Source organism: Mesoplodon mirus, assembly GCF_964341445.2.
Source record: "Mesoplodon mirus genome assembly, chromosome: 1".
Classification (NCBI taxonomy): Eukaryota; Metazoa; Chordata; class Mammalia; order Artiodactyla; family Ziphiidae; genus Mesoplodon; species Mesoplodon mirus.
Window position 1 is genome coordinate 66,792,162 of NC_138976.1, and position 13,087 is coordinate 66,805,248.

General features: G+C 34.4%; 1 protein-coding gene across 3 annotated transcripts in view; it reads left to right on the plus strand.

The window, feature by feature from the left end:
• The window catches only part of PTPRD (protein tyrosine phosphatase receptor type D), a 2,145,247-nt gene that overhangs the window by 253,820 nt on the left and 1,878,340 nt on the right, over positions 1-13,087 (plus strand). For all 3 annotated transcript variants that reach the window (XM_082611189.1, XM_082611192.1, XM_082611191.1), the window contains one exon: positions 12,015-12,069. The gene's annotated coding sequence lies outside the window, so the exon portion shown is untranslated. The remainder of the gene's footprint in view (positions 1-12,014; positions 12,070-13,087) is intronic.

A 13,087-nucleotide genomic window follows, 5' to 3' on the forward strand; every position in this document is an offset into this window, starting at 1 on the left:
CTAATGTAATATAGAATAAAATTATCAAATTATATTTTCTAACAAATGATTAAAATTTCCTTTTTTGGACATGGACCTAAAATAAATGAAATGAATATTTGATGAATAATATTTTGGCATAAGGTTGTCATAAACTGTGCTTTTAAAGAGCGTGTTCTCATTTTGTGAGCGGTAAAGAAAAATCTTGATGTTTTTAAAAGAGCCTAACGTTATTTTGACTATCCTGTCTTGAGAGGCTTTATGTTGATGACTTCAGAATGATTCCTTTGAAAGTGTGCACTTAAACCTCATGCTCCCCAAACCTTCTCTTCTCCAGTACTAAGGTTGAAGGGAGTGGTGAGAGGTTGTTGTATTGTTGAAAATAGAAGATAGTGGAGTTAAATAGTGCTTATTATAATGATGCAAACAGTGTTTGTCCAATTAATATTGATGACCGAAAAGTACTGTTAGGAAGTGGAGTAAAAAAAACTCTGGGATGGTCTAATGCCTGGGAGGGAAAAGCATTAGGATTTGCTGTTAGTGGTTCCATCAGTGTCACTGGGTCATTACTGCAAGGTTTTTTCTGCAGAAACTGTTTCTAGTGCAAACTTTAGGAATACCTCAACAACATTAACATGACAACAACTGCACCCCCAAACCTGATTATAAGGGAAAGTTTTTAAATGACTTTTTAAAGGGAGAGTTTCAAATATATAACTGTAATATAGCTGAGCGTATTGGAAATGATTATTTCAAGATCATTATTATTTTTGGCAAACTAGCTGATAAATAGGGTGAAAAGTAGGTCTTCTGGTAATTTTAAGGGTCTTGTTAAAGGAAAATTACCTCGCCTCACATACACATTCTTTGTGGCTTATGAACTTTGAGAGGATTTTACCCAGCTATTCACTCTGTTCAATATGGTCATCTTTTTTTTCATGATACAAAAGTTAACCTAAAGATATTGCAGTATTAAGGACTAGTATTATGGGTGTTGTATAAGAGAAGCAGAAAAATGAGAGTTAATATAGATTTCTCTGGATCAAAACCTGCATAAAATAGGTTATATCCTATTTTGTAAGCTCTGTACTTAAGTCACTTCAATAACATATTGAATATAAATAGTATAGTGAATAGAGTAATAGAAATAGGACAGTATCATTATTATGCAAATACTAATAGATTGTTGGAAATGTTTATATCCAACACCTCAGAATGCTTGAACAAGCAATACATTCAATTACATATGCTCTTGGAACTATAAATCCACATACTCACACATATACAGCTATTACTACTTGTGATCCATATTTCATTACTTTAATCTTACATGTAAGACAATTGTCTGTTTTATATGCAGGACCTCAAGTGCTCTGTCTACAGAGGTGATGTAAAATTTCTACATGAATAGCAATAAATCATGTAAATTCAGCCCTAATCAAATGAAATGTGGTAGAGAGGATGGAAGAAGAATCGGAATGAGAATGGTCAAAACAAACTATTGAGTATAAGAATCTGCCCAATTGAAGCGATGCACTAATATTGGGTTAAGTACTTCCAGCTATGAAACAAAAACTCAGATCAGCAGGAGTGTTTGTATAATTATAACAATCTATTGATACTTAAACAGGATAAAGTAATTTTTGTATGTTTGGATTTTAATACAATGTTTTCTTACCAATTCAGTGAACACAACTCAATTGGTTTCAAAAATGAGGTGAAAATGGACCACCTGCCAAAGTTTCATAAAATAAAAATGGGTTGCATTGGAACTATACGCAGAGCCCACAGATTGATTTAATAAGAAGCCACCTTATTCAGTCCTCTTTCCACCACATTCTGTTCCTAAAATGAGGCTTAATGAAATCGGTTTCACCTATCAATACCTGCAAAATTAACATGCTTACCTAATATTGACTCAAAACAATCTCTCTCTTAAGCTATGTTTTCCTAAAGAGAGTGGCTGACGCATCTAGTTAGGTCTGAATTTTTGATCCATCTACTTTCACTATCAAAGTACCATTTGGGAAATGAACATGTTGATTGTTTTGTATACCTCTTTGAATTTTCCTAGGTCGCTGAATTTTTATTCCTCAAAAAGCTTAAGAAATTTAAAAGAAGAAAAAAACAAAGGGGAAATATGAGGCTTTTTTTCTTGTGCAAATATAAAATGAAATTTTAGGAATCCTCTGCTTGTCAAAAAAGTTAGAATTCAAACTTCTGGAAGATGTTAACCCCTTATTGCCCAGTATTATTTCTTAGATAAATGATGGATTTTGATCCAAGCTTCTGCACAGTTAAAGACTAAGGGGTTCCAGCTATGATTGAATCCAACGTGCCTATTTAGCACTCTGCAATCACTCTATGGCTTCAACACAATATCCTTTCTTAAGGGTGAATAAGAGGTTCTATTTGAACAAATCCATTCCCCCTTCTTTAGAGAGGGTTTGTGTGTGACTCTTAATCTCCATCAGAGTGTAATTGGGCCCTGAAAGAAACAGATTGGCTATTGTTGACCATCTGATAGGCACTGCAGAGAGCCAGGGAAAAGCATGATTCATTGATTTTTTTTTTTTTTTTTTTTTTTTTTTTTGCGGTACGCGGGCTTCTCACTGTTGCGGCCTCTCCCGTTGCGGAGCACAGGCTCCGGACGTGCAAGCTCAGCGGCCATGGCTCACGGGCCCAGCCGCTCCGCGGCACGTGGGATCCTCCCGGACCGGGGCACGAACCCATGTCCCTTGCATCGGCAGGCGGACTCTCAACCACTGCGCCACCAGGGAAGCCCTTTTTTTTTTTTTTTTTTTGATTCATTGATTTTAATCATGGTCATATGAGCCACTTCAGAGATTATCATGTAAAATAAATATAAATTTAAGACATGCAAAATAAAGGCAATATTTTAGATTACAGAATTGTTTAGAATGCCTACTTCCAAGATAAACTGGCTTGATTCTTGTTGACCTAAAACAAATAGGCTGTCTTATGTTTTCCAGCAAAAAATGGGTATATTCAGTATCACAGAGAATCACAGTTTGGGGTCTGCAAACATGGGGAGCCATGTGCAAGTCCCATGACAATAAGGGAAGGAGAACACTTTTATAAAGAGGAAAAGGAAATCGGAGGGCTCTAGTAAACAAAGAGTTCCTGGCTTTTCATTGGCTGAGACCTTGCTAGGAAAGAAGAAGGGTCTTTCTTCTTGTTAGGCTCCACTGTCATCAGAGGGTGTGACAGCTCCCATTCTGGTTTCCCAACTCTAACTGAGGTTTCTGTTTATTAATTTTTTATATTCTGAATGTTATTTCTTAGTCCATTTGACTGTGTTTAACCATAAAAGGAAATTGCTTGCTAATTAATTGCTGAAACACAAATTGACAGGGCTTAACAAGGTGCATCATCCCTATGATAAAATACAGAGAGGGGGGAAAAATGTACCTAATGTAGTTGGTCTATTTATTAATCCAAGAACTATTGTCTAATCTATATTATTCTATAGCCTGTGAACTTATACCACCCTGCAGGCTAGTTCTACCCATTCACCTGCCTTAACAAGCATCATTAATATTTCTGTTTTTATTACTTGAAAGATACAGGGGTGATGCTGAGTTGCTTTGTAGCAACATGATTCTGAAAATTTCTCAGTCTTATCAGTGTAAATTTCTGGTGACATCCAAGTCCCATACTGTATCTTTTATTTTCTCTCCAAGTTCTCATCATATTAAAGGTATACTGATTTGTTCTCTATAACTGAAACCACCATATTAAATAGTATCCCTTCCATGAAAAAAAAATTGACAGGGTGGACTTTATTAAAATTGAAAATTTTTGCTCTGTGGTAGGCACATTCAAAGAAACTATTTGCAAAAGACACATCTGGTAAAGGATTGTGTCTTTGTTTAGACTGCTATAACAGAATAGCACAGACTAAGTGGCTTAAATAATAAACATTTATTTCTTACATTTCTAGAGATTGGGAAGTCTAAGCTCAAGACATGAACAGATTTGATGTATGATGAGTGCTCTCTTCCAGACTGCAGACTGCCAACTTCTTGTTGTACCCTCACATAGCAGAAACAGGGCAAGAAAACTCTCTGGAATATTTTTTATAAGGCATTAATGCCATTTATGATTTCTCATGACTAATTACCTCCCAAAGGTTCCACCTCCTAATACTGTCGCATGAGAGGTTAGGATTTCAGCATATGAATTTCGGAGGGACACAAATAATTCAGTCTATTACAGACTGTTATCCAAAATATATGAAGAACTCTTAAATTCTTAAAACTTGACAATAAGAAAACAACCTTATTAAAAATTGGCCAACGACCTTAACAGATACCTTCAAAAATATACAGATGGCAAAAAAGTATATAAAACGTTGCTCTTAGGTTCTTTCTCTATGTCTGCGTCTTTATTCCTGTCCTGAAGAACCTAAGGGCAGGACAGGAATAAAGACGCAGACATAGAGAATGGACTTGAGGACACGGGGAGGGGGAAGGGTAAGCTGGGACAAAGTGAGAGAGTGGCATGGACATATATACACTACCAAATGTAAAATAGATAGCTAGTGGGAAGCAGCCACATAGCACAGGGAGATCAACTCAGTGCTTTGTGTCCACCTAGAGAGGTGGGATAGGGAGGCTGGGAGGGAGATGCAAGAGGGAGGAGATATGGGAATGTATGTAAACTTATAGCTGATTCACTTTGTTATACAACAGAAACTAACACACCATTGTAAAGCAATTATACTCCAAGAAAGAGGTTAAAAAAAATAAAACATTGCTCTATGTATGTCATCAGGGAAGTGTAAATTAAAAAAAAATAGATACTACTACACACCTATTAGAGTGGCCAAAATCTAGAATGCTGATAATACCAAATGCTAACGAAGATGTGGAACAACAGGAATTCTCATTCATTCTTGGTGGGAATGCAAAATGGTACAGATATTTTGGAAAACAATTCAGCAGTTTCTTACAAAACTAAATATACTTTTACAATGGTAGAATCCAGCAATCATACTCCTTGGTATTTACTAAAAGGAGCTGAAAGCTTGTGTCCACAAAAAATCCATACACAGGATGTTTATAGAGGCTTTATTCAAAATTGCCAAAACTTGGAAGCAACTGAGATGTTCTTCAGTTGGTGAATGGATAAATAAACTGTGGTATATCCAGGCAATGGGATAGTATTGAGTGCCAAAAAGAAATGATGTATCAATTCATGAAAAGACATGAAGGACCTTTAAATTCATTTTACTAAGTGAGAGAAGCCAATCTGAGAAGACTACATACTATAGGATTCCAACTATATGACATTCTGGAAAGGACAAAACTATGTCGACAATGAAAAGATCAGTGGTTGCCAGGGACTTCAGGGAAGGAAGAATGGATAGAGCACAGAGGATATTTAGGGCAATGAAATTACCCTGTATGATATTATAATGATGTATATATATCATTATACATTTCTCCAAACTCATTGGCTGTACTATACCATGAGTGATTCCTAATGTAAACTATAGACTTTGAGTGATAATGATGTGTCAGTGTAGTTTCATTAGTTGGAACAGACGTACGTACCACTCTGATCAGCTCTGGTCAGTGGTGTTGTTAGTGGGGGGAGTTATGCAACTGTTGTGTTAGGGGGTATATGGGAAATATGTGTACCTTCCACTAAATTTTATCATGAACCTAAAACTCCTCTAAAAAGTTTGTCTATTTTAAAAATAAAAATAAATAATATCCTCTCAAGGACAAATTAGTTGTTATTTATTAACTATATTAATGAGATACTAGAAATGGATGAAGGATTTGAATAGACAGTTTCCAAAAAAGATTGTAAATGGCCAATAAGCACGTAAAAAGATGCTCACTTTATTAGTTATTAGAGAAATGCAAGTCAAAACCACAGTGAGGTATCATTACAGATCCACTAAGATAATTATAAGTAAAAAGTCAGATAATAGCGGTATTCTTGAGGTTGTAGAGAAATTGGAATCCTCAAACATTGCTGACATATAAATGTATATATCATAAATGTATATATCATGTAAATGAATATAAATGTTGCCATCCACTTTGGAAAACATTTGGAAAGTTTCTCTAAATGATAAACATAGATTTACCCTATGATCTTACACTTGCACTACTAGGCCTATACTCATGAGAAATGAAAACATAAGTCCACAAAAACTTGTACACAAATGTTTATAGCGTGGCTGCATTTCTTTCTGGGAGCTCTAGGAGAAAATGCATTTCCTTGTCTTTTCTACCTTCTAAAGGCTTCCTGCATTACAGATATCTCCTCCATCTTCAAAGCGAGCAGTGGCAATGGCCAGCAGAGTCTTTGTCAGATCATATCATTCTGATTCTTACTCTCCTGCCTCACTTTCTTGCTTATGAGAACCCTTATGATTACACCTGAATACTCCAGAATAATCTCCACCATCTCAAATTCACCTCATTAGCAATTTAATTCCCCTATACTATGTAATATAAGATATTCACAGGTTTTGGGAATTAGAACATGAATATGTTTAGGGGATAATTATCCTGCTTACCACAGATGACTCCTTTTTTAAATTTATTTTCTACCATTTCTAAATGATTATTTTAAAATTAACCTTAAATTCAACAGATATTACTAAATGAAAATAACCATGTACACTTTTCTGTGTATTCAAACAATGTATTCAATAATGGGGGAGGTAAGCTATTTTTAATTTCATAATAGCATATGCTAAAAGATACATTTTTAATACAGGGATACAAAGTTTATTTTGCATGAAATAACTGACCAAGAACATTTTTTTTTTAATTTATTTTTGCCTGCGTTGGGTCTTTGTTGCTGAGCACGAGCTTTCTCTAGTTGCAGCCAGCGGGGGCTACTCTTCGTTGCGGTGCGTGGGCTTCTCATTGCAGTGGCTTCTCTTGTTGCGGAGCACGGGCTCTAGGCACACGTGCTTCAGTAATTGCGGCTCGTGGCTCAGTAGCTGTGGCTCATGGGCTCTAGAGCGCAGGCTCAGTCGTTGCGGTGAACGGGCTTGGTGGCTCCGCGGCATGTGGGATCTTCCCGGACCAGGGCTCGAACCCGTGTCCCCTGCATTGGCAGGTGGATTCTTAACCACTGCACCACCAGGGAAGCCCCCAAGAACATATTTTTAAGAAAAAGTCAGAGTCCATTTTGTTGCTTAGAGGGATAGAATTTTGACTGAGTGATGATATATGCTATGCATGGAGCAGTGTTTTAGCACTTGTAGTATGTGCAAATCATCCCTGTTTTAAATCATTAGAGTTCTAATTTATACCCCCAAACACTATTTTCTGATGCTTCTTTTACCTGAAATTAAATGGTGCTCTTTAAAAAAATCTAGAAAACAACATTTCCTGGTAAGAAAATGGATCATAGGCATAACTGATTGTCATTTTAGATAATTTACAGTTAGAATGTCAAACTGATCTTAACATTGCCTCATGAAAACTGATCTGAGAGTTAACAAAAAATTACCTGGAGGAAGAGCAAAATGTACCCGTGAAAGGCAGGACTGACCTGAACTAGCCCCAAGGAAAGCCAGTGGAGTGTTAGGACAGGTAGGAGCAAGGCAGCGAAGCAAACAGCAACTGGATGGGAGTGAGGGTGTCTGTGGCTCATGGGAATAAAAATAGATGGAGACTAGTATGGTGAGTAGGTGTCATAGTGAAGAGAAAGGTCCCCATAGCCTAAGATTTGACCACTTGACAGCTATAAGTATTTAAACATTTCCTTTATTTTAATGACATCACGGTTATGCAGAAGATAAAACTGTAACTCTTTATTGCAAGATTTTACACAAATTGATAATCAGACAACTGGACATAGACAAGATCAGTCAGAGATGAACAGCTGCTGTAAGGTCTATGCAGGAACACACATTCTTAGAATTATAGTGCCTCTTGCTTTTGGATCCACACCTGTGCATCCTCTTCCACTATTGATTTCAGCAAATAACCCAAGGACAGGAAAGCAAAATGCTCTCTCCTCCTCACCAGTTCTGCCTACAGACATGGGGAAAAGATGCTCTCAAATATTATCTTCAACTCTGTTAATGACACTGAACTCAAGGTGGAAAAGGGTAATGGCTCATCATGGAATTTTTTTAAACCTACCTATTCAGATATATTTTATTTTTCTGGAGTTCTGATATCACTTGTAGTTTAAAATAATACCATCATTTTATAATACAACACATATAGTCTGTGCCATATTAATTAGTTAAATTACTGTATAACACATTTTCATATTTTTCAAGTCTTTATTTTGTTTTCCTGATTTTTTTTACACTGTTTTTCAATTCTTAGACATTCTGCATCAGGTAATTGATTGATTCATTCATAATGCATTTAAAATATGAATTGAGCTCTCAAGTGAACCAGGTATTATATTTAAATCCTTGGACTAACAAGGTCAGTAGACATATATTTTGCTCTCAAGGAGCCCAAGTTCTTGTTTTGGGTGACATTACCTAAGAACCAGGGAATGGATTTTGCTTTTAATTTGTCTTTTCATATTTTTTTCAAGGACTTCTTCTAATTTTTACATGGAAACATTTATATCAGCATTTTGATCTTAGGATCCTATTTTGTTCTTTAAAATGCTTTCATTGACTCTAGTGTTTTATTTTGTGTTTTTGGTATAATTGCTTAAATTTAATGCATCAATAGTTCTGTACTGTCTTATATAAAAGCTGTTAAAAGATTACTCAGAATTATCAAAATATATTTTCATGTGTAAAGTCACAAATATATTGTGATCATTTTTTATAATAGAAAATTTTTATTAGTTTCTTTATACAACAAATAATTATTGAGCACTTTCTATGATTCAGAAACTGATGGGAATTCATCAGTGTACAAAAAAGATTAGTCTTTTTGACTTTGGTCTACACAAAGCTCCCTTTCTAGAAGGTGTAGGGAAAGGGAAGTAGGGTTCAGAAACAGAAATTTACATAATTGTACTATAATAAGTATGATTGGGATTTTCTGGGTGTAACAGTAGCACGTAAAATAAATATCTATCATAAGTATGGGATAACAGAGAAGGTATGGCATCAGAGTATTTTTGCATGATTATGATTTTTTTTAAGTGGCATTTACAAGAAATGTGGAGGTAGGGTTTATAGAAAAGATGCTTAATTATATATGCAAATATATATATAAATTATATATATATATATATATATATAATTGTTCCTATTAAAGAATTGTAATTTTTTATTTGTTCATTCAACAAAAATTTATTTCTCTAGCAGGGACTAGACTAATTAGTAAATACATAGTGGAAGAAAACACACACACACTATATACCTTAATGGAATTCATAATCCAAAGGACTGTTTAATTATTACCTCACTGTAGTGTTCAAATATCCCATATTCACTAGATAATTATGTGGGAATATATTGGAATATGTTACATATAAAATACCACATTAACAGAAAGATTAGGAATAAACAAAATTGTACTTTAGGTAAGCATACTTCTTTATTTGGAAAATAAAAATTTCGCTCTTTTTTAAGGGATTATTCAACTAATTTGTCATGAAATATACCTATCCTGAGATTTTCAGCCTATAAATTAATTGCTTATATGAATTTTTCTATTGCTGCAAAGATTCAATAATAATCATCCTTCTTTGCTATATTGATGCCTATGCCATTTCTGAATTCTGCATGTTTTTATCTTAAATGTATAGAAACAGAAAAAGTCATACTGAAAGTTATATTGAAATTTTTAGAGCTGTTTGAGTGCTTATTTACAAACATATTACATTTCTTCTATGTTCTACTTAATTAAAAATTATGACTATATTCTTGAATAAACAAAGTAAACAAGTAAAGAGGACATGTCACCTGTTAGTGACACTGAACAAAGTCAAGAGCACACTCATGATGTGGATAGAAGTCAATAGGATCTGATGGTCTCCCAATGAAATGCATGTGCAGTCCATACTAATTAGCCTGTAAATCAGACTGACACTTGAGTTTATTTGGGCCAGAAAGACTACCTACTGTCAAGCAATCAAGCACTACCCCTTTAATTGCAATTTATTCCAACAACCACGCTTTATTGATCCTAGCAACACTTATACCACAGCAGTATCATTATTTGACTTTATTTTAACAGCTTTGAAAGGTTAGGAAATTAGAAACCACTGTAAAAGAGACCATTAAAAATTGAGTTGCTTACATTGCTTCACGCTCTATGTTAACAATGCTAACTATATTTATGGAATTATATAAAAAGAGAAGGAAAAGGGGACTTAATATTTATTAGGCACCTAATAAGAGCTAGTGCTTCCTTACAGTGAATATTACTTTGCAATCACCAAAAAAAAAAAAAACACATAAAAGCAGGGAGGATCAATATTGTTATTTGCATTTTACAGATAAGCTGCAGCTTAGAGGTTAAGTAAACTTCCCAGAACTTTAATGTTAAAATATTAAAATCATCTCTCTTACTCCAAAGCATGTGTTTAATTTCTTGCAAGATTTTTGCACACTGGCCATTCTATGATATGGTGTTCATCATGACACACTCTAAGTGCTATTTGAAGTGTGAAGACAGCACATCCACACGAGTTTTGTACCCAATATGGTTTTTAAAACATAAAACATCAGTGTATGATCACTCTCATTTGTCAGTTGTATTAACTTTTATAAACCTTTTTTTTTTTCTGTATTTAAACATTAGAGTTGTGGAGTTTCAATTTGGAATTTTCAGCTAATTAGACAATGTAAGCAGCATGCCTAGTAAGAAAACTTTTAGAGTTTCAGTGAATCTTTAGGAAATATTTGGCGAATATGAAGAGTAGCTTAAAGTTTGGCCTTTCGTTTATTTTCCCCCAACTTAAAAAGGCTACCTGACTTAATTTAATTTTGATAATTAAAACTTGCATATATTTCAGATATACAAATAGATGAATTGATATATATGTATACATTGTGAAATATTCACCACAATCAAGCTAATTAACATATCCATTACCTCATCTAGTTAGCATTTGAGGTGGGGGGGAGTGAGAAACTTAAGATTCACCCTTTTAACAAATTTCAAATGTAACAAATTTCAAATATATTATACAATATTGTTAACTATAATCACATTGTTGCACCTTAAATCTGCAGAACTTATTTATATTGCATAACTAAACTATGTACCCCTTGACAAGTATATTCCCATATCTCACTCTCCTTAGCTACTGAGAGCCACCATTCTGCTCTCTGTTTTTATGAAATTGACATTTCGGATTCCACATATGACTGAGAACATGCAGTATTTGTTACTCTGCATCTGGCTTATTTCACTTATAAAGATTTTGGGTTTTTGCATGTTGTCACAAATGACAGGGTTTCTTTCTTTTTTAAGGCTAATATTTCAGTTTGTGTGTGTGTGTATGTGCGCACACACATATATATATATAGCCAAATATATAGTCACATTTTCTTTATCCATCCGTCAACGAACATTTGGGAATGTAAATTGGTACAACCATTTTGGGAAAACACTATGGAGTTTCCTCAAAATATTAAAAATATAACTACATTTTAATCCAGTAATCTCACTTCTGGATAAATATTCAAAGATATGAAATCAGTATCTCAAAGAGATTTCTGCACTCCTGTGTTCATTTCAGCATTATTCATAATAGCAAAGATATGGAAACAACCTAAATATCCTCCTTAATGAATGGATAAAGTTTGTCATTTCTTATACATGCTTTCTGAGTAGACCTGATTGAACGCTTAGTTATTACAATTTTTCATGAATCCCCTGTAAATCTCTGACTAGATTTAAGCCACATTTAGTCTGGTTAACAGGAAGGGACCAAAAGGTGGAGGCTCTAAACTTCCTCTTTGTATCTGGAGTAGCTCTACTTCTAAAGCTTTCATTTGTTATACTTCCACAAAATTTCATTCACAGAATGAATAAACCAATAAACCTTATAGTATTAATTAAATTAAAAATCATGGATCTAGTCCAATGTCCTCATTTTTGCAGGTGAAGAAATGGAGATTCAAAGAAGTAAAGGACCTGTCTCAAAGTCACAGTACTAGTAAGTAATATCTGCAAATCTAGAGTCAGATGTCAGACTGTTTGACCTGAGTTCTATCCATTGCATAATAATAGCTTTTCATTTCAGACACAGTGTTGGAAAGTCTATAAAACTCTGTTTCCATCCCTGACATATGGTCATTGGCGCTAATTGCCTGTCACCTGTGTTCAGTTCTGCTATACACTTTAGAAGATACTTAGAAACTGTTACAGGATGTTCAGTTTAGAAGAGACAGTGTAACTCAAGAGATGGTGTTGCAAAAGAAAGCTGGCATTCATTTCAGGACTTGCCATGTCCTAGGTGCTTAATAAGAATCATTCCATTTAATCTTCAAAAACTATTGTAAGTGTTTTATCCCTATTTTAGAAATAAACTAAGGCTCTAAGGTGGTTGATAGTTTGCCCTAGTACATAGAGCTATTTAATGTCAGAGCTGGTTTCAAATCTAAATCTGACTTCAAAGGCGCCCACTTTTTGTACTGTACAATTCTGAAATTAAACAAAGACAGGGCTCGATACAAATAGTACATAATTCCAAACTAGTGTGATATACACAGTTGTATGATATAGTGCCAAGAGGAAACTAGTGAAAGATCAACTTGGGTTGACACTGTAAAGATTGATATGTTCTTGTTATTGACTCCAAACTAGCAATTCTTGGAAAGCTTGTTACTATGAAGACATTATATATAATAATATCTGTAAATGACTGGAAAATATTTGCAACACATATATAATGACATTACAGGTAGAGATTGCTAACTTGTCAAGATAAAGTAGAATGGAAATTTCAAAAAATGGAGGCTTTATTTTAGCTGTTGGAATATGAATGAATTATTGAAGAAAGCAAATGGCATTTTGAGCTGGATGGGATATAGATATGTGAGGTTGGATAAAATAATTTCTTTCAAAACGGAAGTATGAGAAGCATGGAGGTGGAAATGAATAGGGACATTTTGGCAATAGGGGATAGAATGAATCTTCAAATATGATAAGGAAGAGTTGAGATATTATTTCAA